Below are 26,558 nucleotides of genomic sequence, written 5' to 3' on the forward strand. Positions count from 1 at the left end.
ATGCAGCTCCATAACACAAAAATGACAATTATTTGTATATAGAACATACTGGCAAGCTGATCCTCCTGCTGTTGGGCCGGAAAGGATTCTCTGGTTGGGGTGGAGTCATCCAGCTCTGGTAGGCGACAATGGCTTCCTCGGCCTTCTACCATTGTCTACACATCACCTATGAACCTTTGACTTCATTTGACGTAAAGCTGCTATAGCTCGCTGGAGACCCTGCTGATTTCATCTGTTCATTTTTTCATTTTTGTAATTGCTTTAATTTTCTGCTTTTCTCAATTGTTTTTGTTTGGTTTATTTTGGATCATTTTGCTCTGTGGCCTCTGGCCTTGCTGCATTTAGCAGCTGTGAGTTCTTTTCAATTACTTGATTAAAACTGACTCTTAATGACTGGATGTCTGAGGTTAGGGGCAACCTCATTTTAATATTTCATGTCTAAATTGTGTTTTTTTTTTATATTTTATTTTTTTGCTTTGTTTAATCCTACCCTTGTCTCTAGACTGAGAGCTGAAAGTGGTGGTGGGGCCACCTGGGGGACTGGACCTGTGCTGTGCGAGTAACCGGTGTTGGGATTTTTTTCACGATCGATTGTGTGTTCACAAGCGCTTGGGGTGATTTATTTTGATCATTTGTTTTAGGAACCAGTTCCCCATTTGGATTGCCTCCCCCTGCTGGTAGCCCTCAGTACTGTGCACTTCCCTCCCCATTGTGGTTCCCTATGTTTTGATTGTCGTTATAAAACGATAAAATTATTTTTTGGAAAAGTCTTGTTCTCATTGGTCACGAACCTCGAGTGCCTACTGGCAATCTATTTCCTTGGGTGCAACTCCCAAGGTGGCGTTGTTGACAACATCTGGTTACCCTGCTGTGAGGGGCAGAGCATCAGATCCATACCCTACTGTCGCCACATAAACAAAAAATCTGACACAAATGATCAATTGGAAATATACCAAATGTGCCTTCCTGTCTGTTGGACACAGGTGTAAAGAAAGTGTAATAAAAATGCTGCCCACTGTTGATGAATAACTTGGTCAATGTCACTGCCCTATCATTAACCCATTTCACCCCACCGGTCACAATAGTGACCAAGAAATTTTTTTCACTTTCAAGGACTCTAAAAAGCTTCCTGATTAAATTTTCAGTTAATGTTCAGCAAACATTGAAAGTTTAGTGTTTGGATAATGCTTATGCAGTATCACATGTTTAGAGTAAATTATCACATGACTAGAGCTGATTATATCTTGGTTACACCTTTGAGAATTAGACTGCCACAAACCTCCCAAAGAAGAGGCTAGTAATGTATGTTTAAACATACAAAGATTTTTGGTGCACATCTTTAAAGTGTTTATGATATGCCCCTTTACATTTACAAAAATTAGTTTGGTGTGTGAGCAGGATGTGTAAATATGTTGACGGTCACAATAGTGACCGGTGGGATAATACATTAGACCTAGGTGAGCTTATTTAACTGCATACCATATTCTTCCAATTCCTAACTTAAGATTAATTTTGAGTGTGGTTCTTGATCTGTTGAACTTGGTGATGGCCAGACAAAGCATACAACAATGTAGTTATGATAAAAATGGAATCCTTACTGATTTTGATAGTGGTGGCTTAGACATGGACCATATGGGGAAGATGGGCCGTTTTCCATGTCTGATTTTGAATGGATATGATCAGTTCATGGGGAAAAGATAATTTGACCCTTCATCAGTCATGTGGCACTCTGTTACCACTTGCAAAAGTTTATGATGAAGGGACAGCTGTCTCTTTGATGTACCCTTTAAAAATAACGAGGATCCTAATGAGGTTCCGACACAAGAAGAGAAACTGCTGATCCACTAGAAAAACAATATTTTCATAGTAGAAACAAAGATGAGAGAACTATACAGAGACTGATGTCAACTAGATCAATGAGCACATGAGGGGTGTAGACCTTCATGACCTAAACCCCTCAAAGTTCTGTGTCATGGTCAGGTCGAAGAAGTGGTGGTGACCCAACTCAAAAGCACACTTGTAAACAGGGTCCTAGGAGGTTGGAGTTTATCTTATACCTGGTGGGTTGCCTGCTGGAACCCCCACTTTGTGTCAGTCGTTGTGACCTCGATCAAGAGGACAATTCACCTGCCATGCCAGTCTGTGGTAGTCAGAGGACCCAGTGGTGCCAGTGAATGACTGCCTTACTCCTGTCAAACTGTGCCAGGGAAGCTGTAGCTACAATATAGTGGCTTAACTGCTATCAGTGTGTGAATGGGTGAATGACTAAATGTGGTGAAAAGCATTTTCAGTTCATTTGGACTTGATGAAGAACTATACAAGTACAGGCCATTTACCTTTCAGATATTATTTTACAAATGTCATTAATGTCTCTAAAACATCAAAAATGGGTACAGTTCTGTTTTTGACATAACCAAAGTTTTGTTTGATTTTTGAACGCACTAAAACTGGCTACAGACTTTAAATGAACAGGAAGTGAGTTCCAAACTGCAGATCCTCTCACAGACGGAGCACTTTGAGCAAAGGTGGTTCTTCGAAAGGGGACCTTACAATTTCCATCCAAAGCTGCTCTGGTAGATCTGCTATTGCCCTGCAGTCTCTGTATACAATCGCTATGCTTTATGCATGACGCCCCTGGTCTTATCAGATCACTCCAGTTCCTTTATCACTACACTGGCCTCCCCTCTTGTTTGTGGTCTATAAAACACCACATTTTCCCAGAAAACTAGCTCTTGAGAAACTTGTTAGTACCCATTAGAATTGTAGGAATAAAAGAATTTGTCACAAGAAATGTAGAAAATCTGTACTTGAGATATTCACAGTACGGCCAAGTATGTGGAAACCTTTATTCTTTAAACTTTATAGAAGAAATATAATATTCATAACTGCCATCCCAATATAATCAGAATAATCATAACTCTTTCTCTTTTTTGCCATGTAAGAGGTCTTACTCTATAAGTTTAATTTTCATCTCTCCCCACTGCAGTTTGACGATCTGCTGACCTGCATCGGTTCCCATATTTCCTACCAAGACACCAATTACAGGCGCTCAATTTCAGCAGAAGGACAGCTGTCCAGCTGTTTGAGGTTAGTAGGTATCATTCAGCAACTGACTTTAACATTTATCAGTGGAAGAAGTCTTAATATAAAATGATCAGATTATGCGTCTGCTAATGAGAAAGTAGACGTCTACTTAACGTCTTAGTACCACTTAACAAGCTAGAAATGTTTATTCCAGGTCTCAAACAAGAATAAAGTAAATCCAAATCTGGCATGAATTAGGTGTGTTTGAACCATAAATCTAAACACTTTTAATTCATTATTTGTTATCCCTTTTATTTTGTAACTAAATTGTTATAAACAAATTGAATATTTACCCTTTTTTTAATCCAGGTTTTTTTTGCAACCGGTGACTCCAACAGGACTATTTCAAGCAGCTTCCGGTGGGTATTTCCACTGTGTCCACCATTTTACCAGATGTAGCTACAGCTATCTCAGACTGCTTAGTTTGTGTACGTTCCTGGATCAGGTGAGTGGAAGTCTATTGTGCAGGAGTTTGAGGAGTGATGGACCTTCTCTGTCTGCTGTTGAGCTCTGGATGGAAAACATGTGAGGCTGAAAGCACCCCCCAACATTGGCTTCCTTTTCTGTAATTACAAGGGAGAGTACTCATTGGTTCTTCTATCCCTTCTTCATTCCCATTATAAGTTGAGGGGAATCGATGTTGGTGGATATGGCAGAAAGAGTGATGGTGGGATCTTGGCCAATTCCACCTTTGGTCAGGCCCTGCACACTCCATCTGCCTCCCGACTATTGCCTCCCTGGAGCTTTCCACAGAGCACTCCTGCCACATGTCATCGTGGCAAATGAGGCGTTTCCACTCCACAGAAATTTGATGTGGCCCTTTCCTGGAAGCAGCGGCCCCACACTGGAGCAGCGTGTCTTCAATTATCGACTGTCACGGGCTTGACTGGTGGTGGAAGACTCGTTCGACATATGGTCTTGCTGGTGGAGAATGTTTCGCCACGAGCTAGAAATCTACCCAGAAGTTGTGGAGAAATGTGTGAAGGGCACTCGTGTTCTCAACAATTTCTTGAGGGCAGATGGGCAGGCACCTGCACAGATAGGAGCTAGAATACACAAAGAACCACTTCCAGGTGTGGAGCAGATGGGAGCAAACTGTGCTACCAGAAAAGCATTCATGGCCTACTTCTGTGAAGAGGGAGCAGTGCCATGGAAGCCCTCATTATAATCATGTTCTCCACAGGACTGACCCACAATGGCTCTTTTAAGAGCCACTCACAACAACTTAAAACCCTGAGCTATATGTAGTTATTATTAATAACCAATTTGAGCTAATGCAATCTAGAGATTTTTCTTGTAACATTTTTTTATATGTTTTGTTTTTTCTATATGTCTCCCTCTTGTTTGTATGTAGTACCTGCTTGAACAGTATACAACATGCTATAATTTGAGATTGCTATAAAAATGAAAATGAAAAGCCAATAACAGCTCAAAGCATGTGCATTTTATACAAATACATTATGTTTGAGACATGCTGGTCCTTCATTTTAAAAACATAAAAATACATTTCTGATGAAAAGTCAGCCAAATGCCATGTCAATCAAACACTTTTTTTAAATTGGGTTGGGGGTCTCCAACTGGGCAAATATTTTTTTTTTTTTAATTTTTATTAATATTGTAAGATACTATACATTTGTAAGATACCATCAATTTACAAATTATATATATAGATGAATCAGATTCAAAAATAGTTTCAGTCCCAAAATTCTTTAATTTCCAGGAGGAAATTAAACATGTAAATAAGTAAATCCCTGCAGCAGCAGAGCTCAGCCATCACAGAAGAAGTTGATGCAGACGGCTCTAAATCCCTGTCCGTATGCACCGACATACAAAAGTCAGGATAAATTCCTTATCAGGAATTATCATGTATATCAGAACAAAATATGAATCACACATATTTCAAACTTTTGTGCCAAAACCACACTGAAAAGAAAACTCAACACTGTAAGCTATAAGTTAAAATGTGTCCTATAGCATCGCACTGCCATCACCAATCTCACCACATGTTCTCACAAGCTTTTCAATCAGGGCATCATTCCTTTGTTAAAAACCATTATTGAGTAGTGAGATTATCTCAGCAGGTACAAACATATCTGTGGATGGGAAAACGTGGTGTTTTCTCATCCATCGATCACAAGTGGTGCTTTGAACAGTTTGTCACATTTACTCTCAGAGCACAAAGCATTTCAGTCTCAAGGTTTCACTTCAACTCAGCAGACTACATAAGACACAGACAGACAGCTGAAATGATATCCAGCATCAATAAACAGTAGTGCAGAAGGATAAAGCTGTTCAGGGAAAAAAAAACTGTATTTACAGAGTGATGCCAGCGGAGATGGAGTGCCTTCTATACCAGAGCACTACTCAGCTTCCGCTGTCATACATGACAGCGGAAGCTGAGTTCACTCTTAACTGAGAGCGGATTCAACCAAAGAGAAGTTAGGATTCACTAAGCTGATATGAACCAAACTTAAACACCTTAATGTGTTAAGATATTATTCAGTCACAGGATTTCTTCTCCTTTAAGAGTAGCTATTATTTCCAGGCCACTGCTTCTATGATGCTTTTAGAAAGGATGATAATACTTTCATAAGTAGTTGCTTTTATGTCTTGAATCTTAACTATACATTTTCTTGCAAAAGCATGAATGCCAGGAGTGTACAGGTACATAAAACGATGGTTTGTTGGGTTTTAAAGCCATAGTTTGAATTATAGGAATAAAGTTTTTGTTGTTTTACTTCTTTCAGCTGTGAACAAAATAATTTAAAATACAATTAGATTTTATCAGAATGTTCTAGAATTTCACAAATTTGCCAGTATAGATCTGACTGGATATTTAGTTACCAAATGCACCAATGGTATGGAATGCACCATGCTGTTCAGGTATGGTGCAATCTGCATGGCATAGCATATAACTATGCTCTGCATTTCCACTGAAAGAAATTAAGAATGTGAAAGACTCACCAATGTTCTATGGGGCCTTGAGTAGAATATGACTTGGGGGGCCCCTCCATCAGAACATCACCACCACTAACAGTATTTCAATACAAATTTCTTGGAATCTTTGGGGGAAAGTGGGGGGGGCGGCGGGGGGGGAAGGGGGCAGGTTTATCTGCTTGCATCTGATAACTGCTTATTTGATGAGACGTACTTTTGAACAAACTGAGCTCAAACACAAAGATTAAACTCATTACATTATAGCTTATAAATATTGTTCTTTTTTTTTACACTTTTTAAAAGTAACCCTGACAATTTCTTTAAACCTTAAATTTAAATGTTACTCAGCTTAAAATATTTCAATTGATTTATGCTAAAACCATTCTCAATGAACAAATGCTAAAATTCTAGATCTATGGTCTGTGCTAAAATTCAAGTATTTGTGGAGCGTTCTGGAGGGCCTAAAGAGCTGCTTGGTTTGCTCATGTCTTGAGCTGGTACCATTCACAATAAGATATTCTAGCACTCAAGAGAACAACAAAGACACTGTCTTTGCTTTAAGTGAAAAACAACTTCTTATAAAATTTGGGTCAATTTAAAGTACCGAGCACTGAGACAACAATCCAAAGTTACACAAAGAGGATTACACTTATTACAAATCCACTATTACATACATACAGGTATTTTGAAACTATTTTCTCTCCATAGATCTCTATCCTCCACCTCCAGGCAGTGACCTGCTGAAGCAGATCATCTTTGCTGGGTTCTGACGTTTGGGAGCAGAATACTCTTTGTAGTCTGAGCCCATGATCATTGCTTACCGTAGAAAAATGGAGTTATTGCTTGTTTCAATGTGCATTTGCTCCATCTTATGTCTCTCTTATTCTACATGCCAATATTTTGTAAAAAAAAAAAAAAAAAAAAAAAAAAAAATACAACCCACTTTCTCTTTCATTAACTATTTGTAGGAATGCATTATTTTTCTTCTATCCTTCTCATGTGATATTGTGTATGTAATAAACAGTATAAATGAAAAGTAATTTTCTTGGTGAAATATATTTATTTTGTCATCTAATATGATTTTAACTTGAAACAGTTTCATTTAAATAGGCATTTAAATGAAACTGTTCTATAATAAATTAAAGTTCTATAATAGTTATCAGATTACCAGCATATTCAACTCTGTTATAGACCCAGATGTTCATTTCACATGAAAAATAGTCTTCTACAGAAATAAAGAATTCATCCCAGGTCTTCAGTCAAAACATGCACAACTACACATTTTCTTCAGTAATTTAAAACTTAATCTAAATCATTTAATTTAACTCTGCCATTAAGCTCATTTTTCCATCTGTAGTAGCTGCATTTTATTCTGGAATATATACATTTCTTTGTAGGGTGTAGATCTGAAGGTAAGTTGGAACAGAACTAACTGCTGACACAGACAATGATGTATAGCATTCCCATGCTAGCATACAGAGGAGATCACTGCTGTTACTCCTGTTTTGTTTTCTTTTTATGTACATATCTTCATTAATCTATATTAATCAGCGTACTGCATAGACACTTATTTAACAAATATGCTCTGTAGCCCATATGTATTCTCTCTCTAAAGATTTATAACACTGACAAATGTCCCTGCCACATCTAAAAATGCTTTGATTAAACAGAGAATTTATTAGTTCTTTATTGCTCAATAATCACCTAAAGTCGTGGAAGAAAGTAGGAAAAGTTGTTTATTTGCATTATGCCGCACCGGAAGCCCTTCAAACATTGGTTACGTATTGTAACCCCAGATTCTAAGAGTATAGGCGCAGCCCTTTAAGGCTATCGCTATCCCTCGCGCACAGCGCAGCACTGAAAAAAGCTTAGTCCACGCCCACCAAATGGGTGGACCTCACCACGGTCTGTATAAATAACGGTCAGACCGGACAAATGGCTCCCTAAAAGCCTTTTTTCTTCAGCTATTCAGGAACCAGTGAGGCCCACAGCTTAAAGGGTTGCACCTATCCTCATAGAATCTGGGGTTACAATACGTAACCAACGTTCTATTTTGTACAGGCTTCACCCTTTAAGTCTATCGCTAGTGGGTTAACGGCGAAGCAGGATGTAGTCTATGCCTCACTGGGTCCATCAAGACCACCACCATGAAGGATATGTCTTACAGAAAACAGCCTTACTCGGCCTAGAGTGCATAATTACACACTCCCGGCCTCCCATACAGCAGAAGACCAGAGAGGAGAATAGGCTCTGATCAGAAAGGTTGAGATAAACAGACCTGCTGCTGTGAACAGGAACAACAAACGTTACGAACTGTAACAGTGTAACGATGAACAGAACAGAACAGGTAACTTATATTATACAGCACTTTGGACAACCATGTTGTTCCCAAATAAATAAACGTATCAAAAAAAATTATTCTGTCTGAACTCTGAGGACAGAATGGGTCATAGAGAATATGGAAACATCACACAAGTAAAACCGAATAAATGAGCACAAAGATGACCAGGAAGTTGCCGTGCAAATGTTCTCCACAGACAGGCGTGGACTAAGTTTTTTTCAGTGCTGCGCTGGGGGCGAGGGATAAACCCACTAGCGATAGCCTTAAAGGTCGAAACCTATACGAAATAGAACTGACTGACAGCACTGAGATGTTCAGAACTATTGAGAGTTTCAACTATTGAGAGCTACATGGCCGCATATCGGCAAGTTTGAAGAGAATCCTAACGCTGTCTCTATAGCGCTGGGTTACAAACTCGGGTGCTTTGTATTAACAGGAAGCTAAGCACTGTGGACGTTTTTCAACCCATCAGTAAGTGCCTTTTCCTGAGGATCCATGGGATTTGTGCTAGCGACTTTTGGATGGCTGGAATACCTACTTCTGAAGCTGCAGAAGCGTCTGCCTTTTTGTTAAAAGCCATAAAGAAGCATAGACACAGAAACATGTTTCCATGGTTTCTCCTACATAGATTTGCCTCTTCCATTGGCTCTGTCTTCTGTCTGGTGGCACCACATTTCCAGGCTGGCACTTTAATGAATTATGATGTATTGCATTGGAGTACATAAAAAAGAAACTGAAGGGAATCAGTCTCAGATAAATAAAACATCTCTTGCCCTCAATGGAATATGATTACTCAAGGCTTCACTCCAAGTGGGAAAGTCATCTGAGGAATAGTTGGAAGATTCATTTCTCCTTCGAAGAATGGGCACTAAGCTTTATTTACATTTCTTTAGTGAAGAAATTCTCTTTTTTTCTAAATTAATGAGTAGAGAGGTGTTGGGAGAAACTGAAAAAAGAAAGTGGGAACTTAGCAGCAATGGAGAAAGAGAGACTGAGCAAGGTGATAAGAAAGACAGACATATTTTAAGTTATCCATCAAACATGTCCCCCTAAACAATTTCCACAATACGCAATTTTATTTATGATAGCTTTTTTGAAAAAATGAGTCAGAATGTGGATATTGGGAATGCACGTTTTTCCAATATCAGTTGAGCTAAGCTAGCTCAGGCACCACAAATGCCATTACCATTTTCAATAGAACAGGTAATAGTGTATCTATGCACAGCAAAGCAAGTCATGCTCAGTAATAGACTGAAAGGCCACTCAGGGAGGAAGAAGCTGTTACTTGAAAAGCAACACAAAAATGACAAAGATTCCAACTGTAAGTGACTCTGGAAATAAACAAATACATTTTATCTTGTGTCTCAAACAGCTCAGGAAAACAGTATGAGTTGTTTTACTTTGTCAGTAGATTTTGGTTTCCTAAAGTAGAGGTTTGGAGGTTTGAAAGTGGGACTTCAGCTTGCTTAGAATAAATCTGAGCTGTTTCTGGTGGAACCACAGCTAATCAGGACTTCAGGATTGCTTTTATGATACTTTTTTTTTTTGCATCAAGTTTCACTTTTTTTGTTGTACTACCTTAGAAATATTTGCAAGGAATTTTGCATTAATGTATGATGGCAAAATGTGACTTTTTATTACTCGCCATATTTGACCACTGATGACATGGCAACTTTTACTAGGATGTGTCCAACTTCACTAACTTTCAAGGGAGAGGTTTTAGTTGTATCTCTGTTGACTGGTTATGCAGAAATTAAAAATAAAAACAGATAGAGGCTCAATTTGGCACATGCCACTTCTTATTTTCTTTGCAAAAAATGCAACAGTTCAACAATTTCCCAGGTCATTCTGACTGTTTCCAATAAACTTCAGAAATAAGCTGAAGAAGCAAATGTCATGAGAAAGTAAACTGAATCAAAGCTAACATGAGCATTTTTGGAAGACAATGTCATCTGGTGCTGCTTTAAGATCCCTGGAACTTCTTCGGAATCTCAATGTAGGTAACGTTAATGCCACCTGCTGGCAAAGCATCTTTTATTCAATGTGTTTTACTGGAATCCCACAAACTACTCAAACACTGGAAAATAATGTAAAAACATTATGTTAGGAAAAAAAAAAAAAAAAAAAAAAAAAAAAAAAAAAATATATATATATATATATATATATATATATATATATATATATATATATATATATATATACACATATTTTGGTGACTGCTAACACCAAAATATGTATTGAAAGGTACGTGTGGGTAGTAGAAATGAGGTAGGGTACACTTTAAATAGATCACACATCACAGCATAGGCACACAAACTCAATCACAAGTTTATTTACAGTATATTTATAAACTGGCCTTTAAATAATTTATTTTGATAAGTTTGAATGATATGTCGTCCTTCATAGATGGATTAAAAATCCCTGATTCGTGACATGGTGATAATTAGATTTATCTGCTCTGATGATTTCTGAAATAACTAACCAAGCAATTTGCGCTCCTGCTTTTGATGTTTTTGCCATTTTCTTTTTGGCAACATTAGCCTTTAACCTTTTTTGGCAGATAACAGTTTTTCCAGTCATACTAATAAAAGATCAACCAGGAGGAATAAAATCAAATGAATGAAAAGCAAAGGATTAAATTAAAGATCCCCAAGTTGATGTACCAAACATAAATGCTGCTAAAAAAGGATTTCAGCACAAATTAAAGAATAATCTAGACATGATGAGAGTAGCTGATGATCTTCTGGGCAGATTATCATTGTTAAATTTGACGGACTGAAACACAACAGTTTGTGTACAGTGAGAAGAGCAGAAGGCTCAGAACGTGGCCCTGAGGAGAGCCACGTTCTGGCTCTCCATACCTCTTCAGCCTGATAGCTGAAGAGGTATGGAGGCCCGCTTTAACTTTTTGTTTGCGATCTGTCAGAAAGTCCTTAATCCAACCACAGGTGGAAGAGAGGCTTCCCAGGTCTGCCAGTTTGCACAACAGTCTGTCAGGGAGGATGGTATTGAAAGTCGAGCTGAACTCAATGAAGAGGATTCGTGCGTAGCTCTCCCAGTTCTCAGGTAGGACAAAACAGCCAGACAGTGGCAACAGCATCTTCAGTTGACCTGCTAGCTCTGTAAGTAAACAGGTGTGCGTCAAAGGTGCGAGGAATGAATGCCAAGATGTGACTCTGCACCAATCTCTCAAAACATTTATTTCATCACCAACGGGGTGATGAAATGTGAGAGCGGTGAGAGCCACTGGTCGGTAGTGGCAAGGTGATGGGTGTTTTATTTAGGAATGGGAACGATGGTGAGGGATTTCAGGCACGATTGGTCTCTGACCTGACACAGGGACAGGTTAAAGATCCAGCTAGCTGCTCTGTTCAGTTCCTCAGCACACATCCAGGAACACCATCAGGTCCTGCTGCCTTTCTGGGGTTGACAGACTGTAGCGAGCGTCTCATCTCCTCAACCCTCCTCTTGTAGCCCTGAGGAGAGCCAGTGCTGATGCCTGATATCTTTCCGATCCTTCTCTTTAGGTTGCTCGGTGCCAAGCTGTAGAGATCCTTGGAACTCGAAAGAGGGAACACGTGACCCTTGTCCTGGCCTCACTTCACTGGCTGCCTGTATATTTTAGGATTCATTTTAAAATTCTTATGTTTGTTTTTAAATCACTACATAATCTTGCCCCGGCTTACCTCTATGAGTTTCTTCACCCATACATACCTTATCAGTCTCTCAGGTCCACAGATCAGCTGCTTTTGGAGGTACCGAGATCAAGAAGGAAGCTCAGAGGGGACAGGGCTTTCTGTCATGGGCCCCAAATTATGGAACAACTTGCCTTTGCAGGTCAGAGAGGCCCCTTCACTGTCCACTTTTAAAGCTCGTCTTAAAGCCCATCTATTTTACTTGACTTTCAACTCCAGCAGGATCTAGTTTTAAATTGTATGTTTGTGTTTTAAAACTGTAAGGTTTTATTTTATTTTTTTATTGTTATGTTGTGTTTTGATGTACAGCACTTTGTATCAGCTGTGGTTTTAAAGTGCTTTATAAATAAAGTTGGTATGCTATGGTATGGTATGTCCATCTTTCTGTGTTTTGTTGGAGGACTTACAATGCAGCAAGCAAGAAAAAAGAGTTGTCAAAAAGATAGTGAATTGACATCTTAACCTTCAGTGATAGCTTTAAAATGCAGAGAAATAAAAAAAACTGTGGGAAAAAAAAGGTTTCTGTGAAAAGATTCAGGAACCAAACACAGAAGTACCTACAGCTACAGCCATCACCATGCATTGAGTCATGTCAACGAAACCATACTGTTCCGAATCAGGATGATCACAAATCAATCACAAAACTGTTGATCCTCTTCATGAGACTGTCTTGAGAAAACAAGAGTTTCTTTTATCAGAGTCTTCTTCAGATTTACTGTAATACAGACTGCTACAAGACATGTTTCGTGCCAACAGCCATCATCATCTTCAATAACTCTGAAGAATCTGAAATAATGGTTACAAAATTTCATTTCCCTATGGGATTAATAAAATATTTCTGAATTTGAATTTCAGTAGTTAAAATATATTTCTTCAAACCAGTCACTGGTCAAGATCTTGTTAACTCTGAAACTTTTACTGCTTCAAAATTATGTGATTGGGTTATAACTGAATCAGTGTGCTGTAGTTTCTGTGACTGAGGAAGGTGGTATGTAAGTGACAAGAAGTATGTTGGAAGAAAACTCAGAAGATTAAAGCAAGCAGAATTCCATTTGTACAAGGTCCAAAGGGATACATAACAGATGAAGTCAGATACATGTGATGCTGGAAGTCTGTGAAATGATTTAGTCATGACCAGAAGCACTTAAATCTAATGTGGCAGGAACTGAAGACACATAGGCTGAGGCCAAACAGGATGAATTTTTCAATGTATTATAATTCTATTGGTGGCATTTGTACAAGTTTAAGACTGCAGTTTGGTGGTCAAAGAAACAATATGTTATTAATAGAATGTTCTAACAGCTGGAAAATATTTCTTTGCTAAAACTCTCTCTATTCTCAGAAAGCACAAAAGTGGATTGACCAAAATGTTCACAAAAAGCATTTTTTTCATCTTCTCTGTTTGCAGGGTCTCTCATATGACTTGTGGCAAAGTGCAAACGACCATCAATTACCTTTTAGGATTTTACTATCCATGAAAGAAGCAATTCTACTTAAACCTGTACCACAATGGAATTTCCCACCACTAGGTTAGAACACTGTGTGACACTGCTGAGAAGAGTATGCATTTCATCAGCAGTTTGTCACTCATGTCAGCATTGGGGCAGAATCATGAAGGAGCTTAGGATTTCCATTACACATAAAACTCAGTCTTTGAGAGAAAGGAAAGGACCAGTAGGTAAGCTGCATCTCTAACACAGTTTGTTTTGTCTTCATTATGATCCTAGGCATCATAATCTCTTGAAACCATACCAATCTGTCAGTCACTTTACATAAATATACTGTCCATAACTCAGTTAATCTCACTCATTGTCTTAATCAAATGAGTTTAATCCAAAGATGAATTCTTGACCTTTTCAGAGAGTTTTCTCCTGTTTGTAATAAGTCTGTGGATGGTTGTTTTATGATTCCTGTTACTTTTCTATTTATGGCTCACATGATGATTTTGATTTATTTAGCCCCCCATCCATTTCTTTTGTCCCCCGCACTCACCTCTTTTCCCCTCCCAGAGTCAACCATCTGCCCAAAGGGAAATTACGTTATGTTGTCAGTGCAGTATAACGGAGGAGACAAAAGAGAGAGAACAGAAAATCAAGACAGGCAGTGGCTTCAAGAGGAAGTCATCAATCTTCTATCACCAAAAGTCTAATTTCTTATTTGTCATCTTTGTCAAAAGGGAAACACAAGGTCTGAAAATATGACAGGAGAGTAAACAGATGTAGCTTCCACTGTCCTTCCTGAATAACAGGGTTTTGACACCAAAGGCTATGACTGTGGACAAACTGTGGTTCTTTCCTCTGGACTGAACTCCTATCATCATGGCAGAAACATACAGAGGAAATGTCTAATCTAAGACAACTAGTCTTTCAGCTCAGACTTGTTTGTGTTATTTTACTTTTATTTTTCATTTAATGGAAACACCCCAATTGCAAAATTATGTTTTTTCAAAAATACCAAAACATCCACATAAGTTTTGTGCAAATTTCCAATGGAAACACAGCTTTTGTTAAGTGTGTTATTTATTTATTTAATTTCTTTGGTATTATGACTTTTACTGCTCTTAAAATGCAACAGAGTGGTGGAGTAAACTATGTAAAATGTTTGAGGCATATTTCTTCTTGCACTCTAATAAACACATTTTAGAATTTTAGAAACTGACTTTTGACTTCAGAAGCGATATTTTTTTTCCAAGCTTCTGGCTTGAACTAAAACAAAGTCAGTCTCAGGCTAGCTTCTCTCCTCTGTGCCACTAACTCTCCTCTGCCAGCGAATTCGTCTAGTCCACCCTCAGAGACGAGGAAATGCCGGCAGAGCTCAGCATGGCAACTGATAAGAAGCATAAACCTGGCTGCAGGATTGGTCGCCATGGTAGTTGTAATCTGGACGTGATGGACAGGATATATTGAGTACAATGTCCTTTTACAAGTAACTGAGTACCTGACACTGTCAATAATTTAGGATTTTTATTTAATATCTAGGTAACACTTTATTTGAAGGGGGTTGAATAAGACTGTCATGACACTGTCATAAACATGACATAACACCTGTCATGAACATCAATAAGTCTTCATGAATAGTTATGACTGTTGTCATAAAGCGTCATTCGGTAAATAATGACACTTTTAATACAAAGTTGACATTATTCAAAATGTCTTTGTTATGACAACTTGTCATAAACCAAGAAATCATGATCTAACATAAATTTGTCATAACAGTAGTCATAATGATTTAATTATTACACTAGCAAAAGCTTTAACAAAACAATGATTAATATCTCCACTCCCTGAAATAAAGCAAAACAAGTAGGACAAGCAATAAAGATTTCACTAAGCTTTATTACATGGTCAAATGATTTAATAACAGACTCATTAACAATTTCTTTTACATCAACTAAAGTGGAACAAGTAGCACCAGTTATGAATATGTCATTAAGTGTTATTACAGTGTCATTAATATTAACTATTACCTCAAGTAAAGTGAAACAAGTAACAGTTATGAAGACGTCATTAAGTGTCATTACAGTGTCCTTAATATTAACTATTACCTCAAGTAAAGTGAAACAAGTTACAACAGTTATGGTATTAAGTGTCATTAATGTTAACTTTTACCTCAAGTAAATTGAAACTAGTAGCAACAATTATAAAGATGTAATTTAGTATTATAATGTCAAATGCAATGCTAACAGAGTCATTGATATTAAGTCTTACCTCAAATGAAGTGAAACACACTGGACTACTTATAACTACCATTATAACTGTAGAACAAACCCTTTGTACATTGGAATAAAACAAAATATAACTTGTTCTAATATAACAGAGGGTTTAACGTCTGGTCAGTATATTGTTACTCTGAAATGCTGATTGAAAAACTAAAACAGAATTACTTATTCTTTAACTTAAGAAAATAGGTTCTTTCAACAGTAACATTTTTCGCTTTGATTATGTCAGCCATCTCCTTCGTAATAGTCTTCTTGTAATGCTCTGAAAACAGGAGATCTTCTTCTTGTCTTCATTTCCTGGAAGCAGCTCTTTGAAGGTGTCCAGAAATGCTCAGAAATTACAGCTGTTCTTGCAATAGTTAATCATGGCGAAAGCCTTTTCATGAATTCAAACTTGGTGAATCTCTTCTGGACATTCTCATAGTTGGTGATGACTCAACTCATTGTGGTCACTTAAAAAAAGAACAAAATCAAAAAACAATGTCATCATATTCCAGCATTTATTTAAATACCATTTCAAAAATGTCCCTTGCTGCACACTGTCAGAATGGTAGACTGGCAGACAAATGCCTAGTTAACATGACCGGTTGTTATAAAGTGCAATACAATTATTTCTTAATACAAGTGGAATAATAACTGGAGCTGAACAAAATTATTCTGATCAAATATTTGTCTGGCAGAAGTTCAGACAGACTGCCACTGTTATTCGAATGCATCATTTAATGTATAGTTTTAGGCACATGAATGCGTCTTTTTACTTAATGAGCATTCTAAATTATTTCTAACCAGATACTCTAACTTAGGGTTGTTTGCAAGAAGCTTATTAATAAATAAATAGATTTAACATCAGTTTTAGTTGTCTAAAATGTAACCTAACTCAGCTGGTGAATGTTGATTCCTGCTCCCCATTCCCCACTTACCTGGCTGTCCCACCCCACTTCACATGGTGAAAATATTAACACAAAAATGACTTACCTAATTTTCTTGGGGAATATTTCATCTGCTTCTTTCTCTTTGGTCAAATAGGAACTTCTTTCTCTGGTGGCTGGTCCTTATTATCATCCTCCACACTCGTAGCATGTCTTCATTAGCCAACTTTGTCCTCCCCACCATGTGTCCTTAGGCTAGCCTGGGTCAAAGCAAAGAACACAAGCACTGTGTCACATCAACCAAGTCGCTAAATAATGCACATGAAGGATAACTTTGACTAATATATTAGCTTTTAATTTGCTAGATTAAAATTGGAGGGGGAAAAACTATTTGCCTGTCTTTAAAATATATTTAATATTAAGGGCTAACGTTACAGTAATTGTGTTTAATAACTTTAGCTAACATTAACTTACACCAAGGTAGGATTGGCTTGAATTGCTTATAGCTAACATTACAGAGAAAACGAACACAGTCAATGTTATTTTCTCAAAGAAAATGTAAAGTTAATAAGACACATACCTCATATGTATTTCGTATCAAACCTCGGCTTCTTTTTAAACAGGAGGTCTGGCCGTTATAACTTGTGTTAGGTTTGTGCCACAATATGGAAGATTTCTTCTTCACCAACACACTGCACGCCTGTTCGTGCACTGCTGCCTCTCACTGGTGGAGATGGTGTATTGCACTACTTAGCCCTTGTGTTTAGAAATGGGGTCCATACCAACCGACCCCACACACTAAAACTTTTATCATTTGCCACAGTTCTCTACGTTTGCCTCAGTCCTCGCACGCACAAGGGTTAAAACAGCCTTAAATAATGTTTCAAATGCTAAGTTCATAAGTGCTTTGTAGACATCTTGCTGTAAAACTTTAGGATCGATTAAATTAAGAAAATTAAGACTAAACAACATGGCAGAGCTTTATAATATTACTACATAAAGCTAATTTTTAAAGTTTAATCGGTAATACTTTTATAACAAATTTATGTCATATCATGATTTCTTGGTTAATGACAAGTTGTCATAACGAAGACATTTTGTCTAGAATAATGTCAAGCTGTTATAATGAAGACATTTTGAATAATGTCAACTTTGTATTAAAAGTGTCATTATGTACCGAATGACGCTTTATGACAACAGTCATAACTATTCATGAAGACTTATTGATGTTCATGATAGGTGTTATGTCATGTTTATGACAGTGTCATGACAGTCTTATTAAACCCCCTTCAAATAAAGTGTTACCAATATCTATAACTTTCTGGTAATATACAGTCTTGACAGACAGGTGGTCATGTTCACTTTCCAGTAGCTAAGGTTGGTTAGTAGTGTTGCTGTCCCCATTCTCCCCGTCCTGTTTGTCTTCCCTGTCTTCAGGTATTCTAGGGACCTTTTCCGTGTGGAGCTTCCTTTGTTACATTCAGGTGGGTTGTTGTTTTTTTCTCTGTTGCCTCCAAACACATGGAAGGTATTTAATTGGTAGCTTTAAATAAATTTTTCACAGCGGCCATCGTGACTGAGCACTGTTAGTAAACACATGCTACTCATGACATTATTACAGGTTCTCTAGGGACAAATTAAATGAATGTAATTAGTGTGAATACCTATTATTTCTTGTCATTGTGCCTGCTGCATGGAAGGTTAATATAGGGTAAAGATATGGAGAGCCAATATAGGGTTATAGTGGAGAAATGTCAATGCTATCTAAATGTAAATAATAAAAAAAAAACATTTTTTTAAATGAATGAGAATAATTAAAACAGAGGCCCACACCCAGAGGTGAGAAATAAGTATGTATGCATTGGGTGGACAGTAAGACTATCTATGTTTTTTCGGGGCGTGGGGGGAATTCTGCAAAAAAATGTTTGTGAGACCTGAGTGATAAATTAACCAAAAGGGGAAATAGCACAAATGCCTACTTATTTCTGCAAACATTTTTTAAGACGTATTTTTCCTAAATAGGACAAAATCAGTCATTTACAATAAAATTTCAACGTTTAATAGATTTTATTTGTGAATCGTTGTCCTGATGCTAACAACTAAGAGCTTTCACTGATATTTTGTGGTTTCTCTCAGGTTTAAGAAAAAAATTCTAGAGTCATTAAAATCTGTTTAGATTAAGAAGAAAGGTCTATGATTTCAAATTAATTGATTAACTAAATTAACCACAAATAATTCTGGTTCCATCCAGTTTGATATTATTGTGATAAACTGTTCTTTTGTGAAAATGACATTTCCCAATGCAAACAGTGAAATTGATCAATCCTATTAGAAATCTCAAAGTACTTCATGAATTCTAAACAGTGATTATGGTAACGAAGAAGAGAAAGAAGATATATCACAATGGGTAACGTTGGTGTCCAAGGTTGTAAATTCTGTTGAACCAAACCCAATATATAACTGCAATATACAGTAAATGTTTGCTGTGGTGTGGAACCTGCAGTTCTGAAGGACATAAATAGCAACCAGGGAGATGTTTATTTCCTCAGTGGAGAAAAGGGTTTTCTGTTGTGGGAAAACCTGAAATGTTTAAGAACCATGACTGTAATGGACTTTATGCCTGGTTTCAACACCTGAGAGAGCTCACACATGATGACAAAAAACCCTAGAGATAGCAAATTTGGTTGTACAGTGTGTGGTGTGGAGCCGCACGGCAGATTAGGGCTGGGAAATGAGGACTAAAATTGAAATCATGATATATTGAGCAGTTCACCTCCATAATGATAAATGGACAATAACATTAAACCCCACAACCCTGTTTTTTAATTATTATTTTTATTGCTACTTTAGTGGACTTTAAAACTACAGCCTACCCAAATAAATGAAGAAAATGTTTACCTTCAGTTATTAAGACTTGTTGAACAAAAAAGCACAACTGAAGAAGTTTAGAACTATAAAATAACTTGAGGTCTGACATCCTTCCTGAACCCAAAATGTGGGGCTGGACTGGCTGCAGCCTGGAGACCTCCACGTCAGAGCACTCACCTGGTGAACTTACACCATACCCACTGTGCTTCCTTCTCAAAATAAAAATTCACCTCTCATATCACGATAATCTCTCCTTGTCTCAGGCGAACAAATGTCAATTTTCAAATTGTTTCTTGTAGAAGCCATTACTTGAGTTGACTTGTGATTAGGGATGGGAATCAAGAACTGGTGCTTGCAGAGAAAAAACGTGAGTTCAGAGCGAACAAACATGGTCGACTGTGAAGAAACAAGGGTTGTAATCTGCGGACGTCCCCCAGACTTTCTGTTCCCCTTTATGTTTCTATCACCTCGCCCTCTGAATGGCTGAACAAACAAACATTTTGTTTCTTGTCACTCTTTCATTCATAATCATGTTTCACTTCTTTGTTCTGCAGGTTTCATCTGGGGGGGTCCTATGCGGGCTCAGGAAAATAAGATCAGTTTCCCAAAGACCAAACCCCCATGCAGAGTCTTCACCTCCTAAACCCTCCGTTATTCTCCCCAGATAACCAAATCAAGATCATTCATTCCTTCAATCCTTATCCTTTCATCTCTCCATCCCTCTATCCCTACATCCCTCACCCCTTCATCCCTTCATCATTAAATCTTTAAGTGTATATCTTTGTGGCATGGTCCTTGCTAGTGAAACACAGATTTTGTTTCTTGTCACTTTTTATTCAGTCTTGAGATTAACTCCAACACACAAAAAATAATAAAAAAAAAGTAATGTGAGGAATGCTGAACACCTTGTGAAGTTGTCCTTTGGTATTGGTTTTTCAAATAAGGACATACTTCATATTTTTAAAACAAGAGCATCAAATTATTATCGGGAGTAGGACTTTGAAACGATCGTGCAGACCTCTGAGTCTACTTCAAAGAAAGAATCCCGGACTAGACTAGCTGGTCATGTCAGACCTTGATCTCTATCTCAATAAAACAATTAATTTTGTAATTTTATTAATATGACAAGTACAATATTCTTGCACTTGAACAAAAAAGTCTCCTAATATAGTGTTGTAGTTGGCAGACGAGTACACATGAAAGAATAAAAATGGCTCCAGATTTCCGATCCTGTACAACCAAGGCATGTTATGAGAATAAATAATTTATAGCGACTCCATCCAACTGCACAGTTGGGCCACAGAGACCAGCTCTGTGAGAAAAAAAGCTTGCTTCAGTTCCTTTCTCATCACTTATTTTGAAGTTGACGCGCTGACATTCCAGAACCCAGAAGCTGTGTCATCTCAGACAGGAGCTGTGTCACCTCAGACAGGCGATACAAAGGCAGCTCTGTTTCTGATTGGTTGAACGCCAATCACACATTTGAATGAGCCGAGGGATGGCTGTGACTGAGGCATGTTTTATCAGTCATGAGGTGAAGAATCTGAGGAAGTAAAGATGAAGATCAGGACAGGACACGACTTAAAGGCAAGTGCTCTTCCAGATTCACATCCCATTCACTTCAGATGGACACCATGGATAATTGCTTGGTAATAATGTTGTTTTTTTTAATTTGCTACACTGTATTTTTCTCTGTATTTTTCTGATCTATAGTAACTGAAATGATGTGACTCTTATTTTTCTTTAGGACCCCATGTTTATCTTTCTGAAATAGAAGGATACACTGCAAAGTCAAAGCCAGCCCCCAATTAGATTTGGAAAAGGTTCCAAAAGAACTTTTTCTTTTTTTTTTTTTTTTTTTTTTTTTAATAATGATGTAATTTAATGATATCAGTGTGAGAGCGTCTAAAGTTATTTTTTAATTTGTGAATGACTACATTTTTAGGACTGTTGCCTCATATGGGGTGCTGTTTGTTAAGTTACACATTCAAAGATTAACAGCAATAATTTGGGTCATTTAGCCTGAATAAGTTATAATTTCACCATATTGCATGTTTGTTTACAAATGTCACCGTTATAAGCTAAGTCTTTAGTTAGCAGGCTACAGTTAGTTCATGAACTAAATAAATAGCTCTGAGCTAAATATTTAGCTAATATGCAAATTCACTTGCTGATAAGTAGAAGTGGACTATCAGAATAAAAGCAGTCTCGCAAGCCTCTTTGAAAACTTAGATGATAAGTAAATTATCATATTACAGACATATTTATTAGCCTGCTAGCTGAATATTTAGTTTGGAGTTAAATATTTAGTTTCCAATTCAAACATTTAAGTTCAACTTTTACCCCTCCCAACCCTTCTAAGGGACAAGAGTGTTAGAAATGGATGGATGGATGGAAGTTCAACTTTTTACATGCTAAGCCAAATTCTTATCTTGCTAACTAAGCATTAGTTTGGAGATAAATATATTTACCAAACTATATCATCTGCTTCAAATTAGCAAGATAAATATTCAGCTTACCAATCTGAAGTTTCCACAGCAAACTGAATAAACCCACTAAACAAACGGGACAACATAAGTACAAGGTTACCGGTAAACACCATGAGCAATATGAACAGAAACAAATAAAAAAACAACAACAAAAAAATACCGGGTATGTTAAAAATGGTCTTGAAATTAAAATTATCTTCCAGTTTTGCAAGTAAGAATTGATCTTGAACCACATAGAGGTGTGACATTCTCTTCAGAAAAAACTCCCAATGGTGGAATATCTTCTGTTGATATTTGTTGTTTTCATTTTTTGGGGGGGGGTGGGGGGGGGTTTGGTAACACCAAATGACTTATTCCAAAACAGAAATAAAGATGAACCAAACTGAAGCTTTGAATCCTTGAACCATCCTTTCTCGCCCCCCCATGACTTCCTCATTATTTTGTTCGTTGATTTGGTACAATTGTTACCAGTCTAACAGCTCATTTTACTTGTTCCATAACAATCATTATATGAACTTTTTGAGGATATAAACCAAAGCTGTCTGAGGGGAAGAACAGAAAAGGCTGAACTTGAGCTGAACTCAGATCCCTTCCTTCATGTCATCTTCCTTTTGAGACTGAGTATAAAAAAGAATTTTTGATTTTCTCTCCAAGGTTTATCCTTTCTTAACATATGATATTCTGAGAGTCTCTGTGTCTTCAGTGAGCCTGTATGTGGCAGGATAACAACTCTTTGATGTATTCTAAGACTGCATTGTGTTGGCTTACTGAACACCATGACAATGTTTTCTAAAGTGTTGCTACTGGTAACGGTGTGGCATTGTTCAGGCCTTCAAGATATTTAAAGAAGAAAAAAGAGAAATTAAAAGTAAAGAAGTCGTTTATTTTACTTACCTTCAATAATGTGACTCCACTGATGAGTGAGTGATCAGCAGACGTTATTCCTGTGGAAAGAATATTCACTCTGCGTAGGGATAAAATGTCTCCAAGGTGGAAAAGGTCACAGAAATGACCACGGAAAATAAAAGGTTGGGGGAAAAGATATTATTACCTCCTGTAATACAATAATAATTACTCTTTAATTTAATTTCCTCCTGTATTGTGAGGTTATTATGCTCGATCTTAAACCTCAGAGACTGAGCACACACACGCACGCACACGCACACACACACACATACACACACACACACACACACACACACACACACACACACACACACACACACACACACACACACACACACCTTCAATTATAAGCTGGGCAAAAAAGTCACATAATTGAATGTTTTTGTTGTTGTGGATACAATAAATATTGGACAACAGGCATAGCTGTTTTTTTAAAAATAAACTTTAAACAAATAAAGAATAGACAATAGTAGAATGATCAAATTGCTGGAGTAACAAATCCATATGAGTCCATGAGGAAAAAATAAGAGGTCACAAATCAAATTAATCACTTAAGGCTGTAAGTTTCATAGCTTTAGAGCTGTTGCACAATTTTAAAGAGTCCAAAAATTGTGTCAAATAGACTCTGAGGTTAGGCTTTTGTTAAGGAAATTAGCAGACATGTATGTGGAACTTGGCCAACAGAATAAGAAAGTTTACAATGTATTCTTTCTGGACACCACAGGCATACTTTGTTGAGGTGTTTGAGTTTAGATTTGACACACACAAACTGATTCACACCGAAAGCTGAATGACATCCATTATAAATAAGTCTAATGGATGCTTAGATACTATGATGGAACCTTTTTATATCTACTTCCATGATTCAGTGAAAAGACCTCTGCAGAAATGTGTTGTGCTCACTATCCTTCGGGTGTTTATATATATATTGTCGAGAAAAGTCGAGATCATCCCACTTCCCCATGCTGGAGATTTTAGTTTAATAGTGACAATAAATAAAGTTATCTTTGAAATTAATTACACAGGTGACATCAAGACCCAACAGTAGAGTCAGACTGTAATAAAATTAATCTGGTTGTGTGTTTTGTTATTGTGTCCTGCATTCTTTGCTTAAATTCTTCTTTTTTCTATCTGATCATAAAAAATCATAGTCAAATAGAGAGAGTTTCATGAAAGAGGAAGTAAGCTTCCAGCAGGTTTCCTGAAGAAAGAGGAAGTAAGCTTCCAGCCTGAAAAAGTATATGAGTAGTTCAGACTATTCCTTGTTTCAAAGCATAAAAGGTTTAAAGAATAAAATCTAAACATTTTGAGTAATTGGATAAAACCCAGAGTAAAATACTTAAATTAATAATAATAGCTCATAATTAAACCAATAATTAATATTGGTTTAACCAATGATTGGTATTGGTTTAATTACACTTACTCTTACACTTGTGGAAGTACTTACAGGTGAAACAAGTAACTGTAATTGGTAACTTGATATCAAATAATTAGAAGTAAAAGTAGTTAAATATAGAAGGTCTTAATCATATATGCCGATTCATTTGACATGTAATCTGATTTCATCTGACATGTATTTCATGTATTCTAATTTTGGTTGACACATGTTATGGGTCTAAGTAATCGTGCGGTGTCTATATTTCAGTGGACTGAATTTTAGCAATCAAATGTTAATTTTTGGGTATCGGAAATATAAATCAGATTAAAGTATTAGGTTAAAATAAAATAGGCTTTTTGGGTAAGACAAGCTCACTGTTGAGAAGCAGAGTAAAAACATTAAAAGGAAGAAGTGTAAACAGATGTTCGCGGAGGAGCGGACAAAGACAGGAGAAGTGAAAGTGGGTAAAGTGTTAGGTGTTTTCCAAAAGCTAAGAGGTCATGTAGGAACCAGTCATGTTGGCGGTTGAGTTGTCACGTATACCATCCACATACACACACATGTAAACAAAAGATATATAAACTCTAAGAAGGAAAATTAAAGTGTTCTTTGTTCTTGGTGTCGAAATAGAGCTAACATAATGCAGAAGGACCAACAGCAGAGGACGATGCCCTGGAATCCCCGGACAGCATAATGGCTCCGCACCATCTGTAAAGGACAAGATCCGTGTACCCACAGTTCCGGGTTTCCTGATTCGACCGCTGTCATGCTCTCTATCTCAAAGACCCCAACTCTGCTGCAATGGACTTGGAGAATGGACAAAGGTCACTGATTGATCTGGGATCTAAGAGTCTGAAGGATATAAAGGACTGGATCTACTTTGTTCCATTTTAAGGGGATTTTTGTCTCATCAAGACAAGATTCTGACCAAGAAAGTCGAAATTTCTGTTGCCAAGGGAAATTACATCTACTGGGTATGAGTCCGACTGCTTCCCAAAGCCTCTTAGAACATCTAGTGATAGGATAAGATAATGTGGTTTTAATCTGATATCTAAAAAAATTGTTAATTGTAACTGGTAAATCGTTTTGAAATAAGTTGCTGTCACTTAACCCTGCTAAAGCTAATAATAAAAATATATATGAAATTTTGTTGACGGTTGTGGACATTGAAATTAATTCTGAGTCCGGAATTACTAATGTTTCTTCTGATTATTGTAAAGTCTATGTGCATGGTTCTAGGAAAATGGTGGCTCCATAGGTTTCTTTGGCGATGAGTAAATAATCACCCTGTGGTTCAAGCCAAGCGACTAAAATTTATCTAGTCTGCAACAAGTGCTCATTATTATAAGGGAGAGAGCTGCTGTTAACAAAAGTGATTATTGGGGCTCGGTAACCTTGAGAGCTACTAGGTTAATTGTCTTAATAATTGAAAAGGGTGATAACTTTTGGAATTGTAGGCAGTCAGAGGCTAGATGAGTCCTCCCGCCACCAGCTTAAACAGAATGTTTTCTAGACTATCCATGGAGTAAAAGCCCTAGGAACTAGAGACTTTACGGGACCCATTAGCTGGGGAGCTGGTCAATAGTCAGTCCGTGAGATGTGAGAGGGTTTAGGTGGGGCTGGCTATTGTGCAATAACAGACTATATATATATATATATATATATATATATATATATATATATATATATATATATATATATATATATATACACACACACACAATCCTGATCCAGAAGGATCCATCAAAGGGTTCAGTCCCATCCAACTATCGGCCGATAACCTGTCTATCTACAACCTGGAAGCTCATGTCAGGCATCATAGCAGCTAAGACAAGTGGGCACATGGATAAATACATGAGCACGGCACAGAAGCATAGGCATAAATAGCAGAGGAGCCAAACACCAACTCCTTGTAGACCACACAGTCGCCGAGACTGCAAAACCTGACACACCAACATGTGCACGGCTTGGATTGATTACAAGAAAGCCTATGACTCAATGCCACATACCTGGATCATTGAATGCTTAGAGACGTACATCAACAGAACTCTAAGAGCCTTCATTGCAAACTCAATGGGGCTGTGGAAAACCACCCTTGAAGCCAACTGCAAACCACTTGCACAAGTGTCCATCAAATGTGGCATATACCAAGGAGATGCTCTGTCCCCACTGCTGTTCTGCATAGGCCTGAACCCCCTCAGCCAAATCATCAACAAGACTGGCTACGGATACCGACTCAAGAATGGGGCCACCATCAGTCACTTCCTCTACAT

The 26,558-nt window shown here is 37.4% G+C and overlaps 1 pseudogene; it reads left to right on the forward strand.

Moving 5' to 3' along the window:
- The first annotated feature begins 1,924 nt into the window (after positions 1-1,924).
- LOC106906236 (uncharacterized) lies at positions 1,925-4,509 on the forward strand (annotated as a pseudogene).
- Positions 4,510-26,558: the final 22,049 nt, after the last annotated feature.

The sequence above is a fragment of the Poecilia mexicana genome, unplaced genomic scaffold (assembly GCF_051168715.1).
Source record: "Poecilia mexicana isolate PSO_F unplaced genomic scaffold, ASM5116871v1 scaffold_10, whole genome shotgun sequence".
NCBI lineage: Eukaryota > Metazoa > Chordata > Actinopteri > Cyprinodontiformes > Poeciliidae > Poecilia > Poecilia mexicana.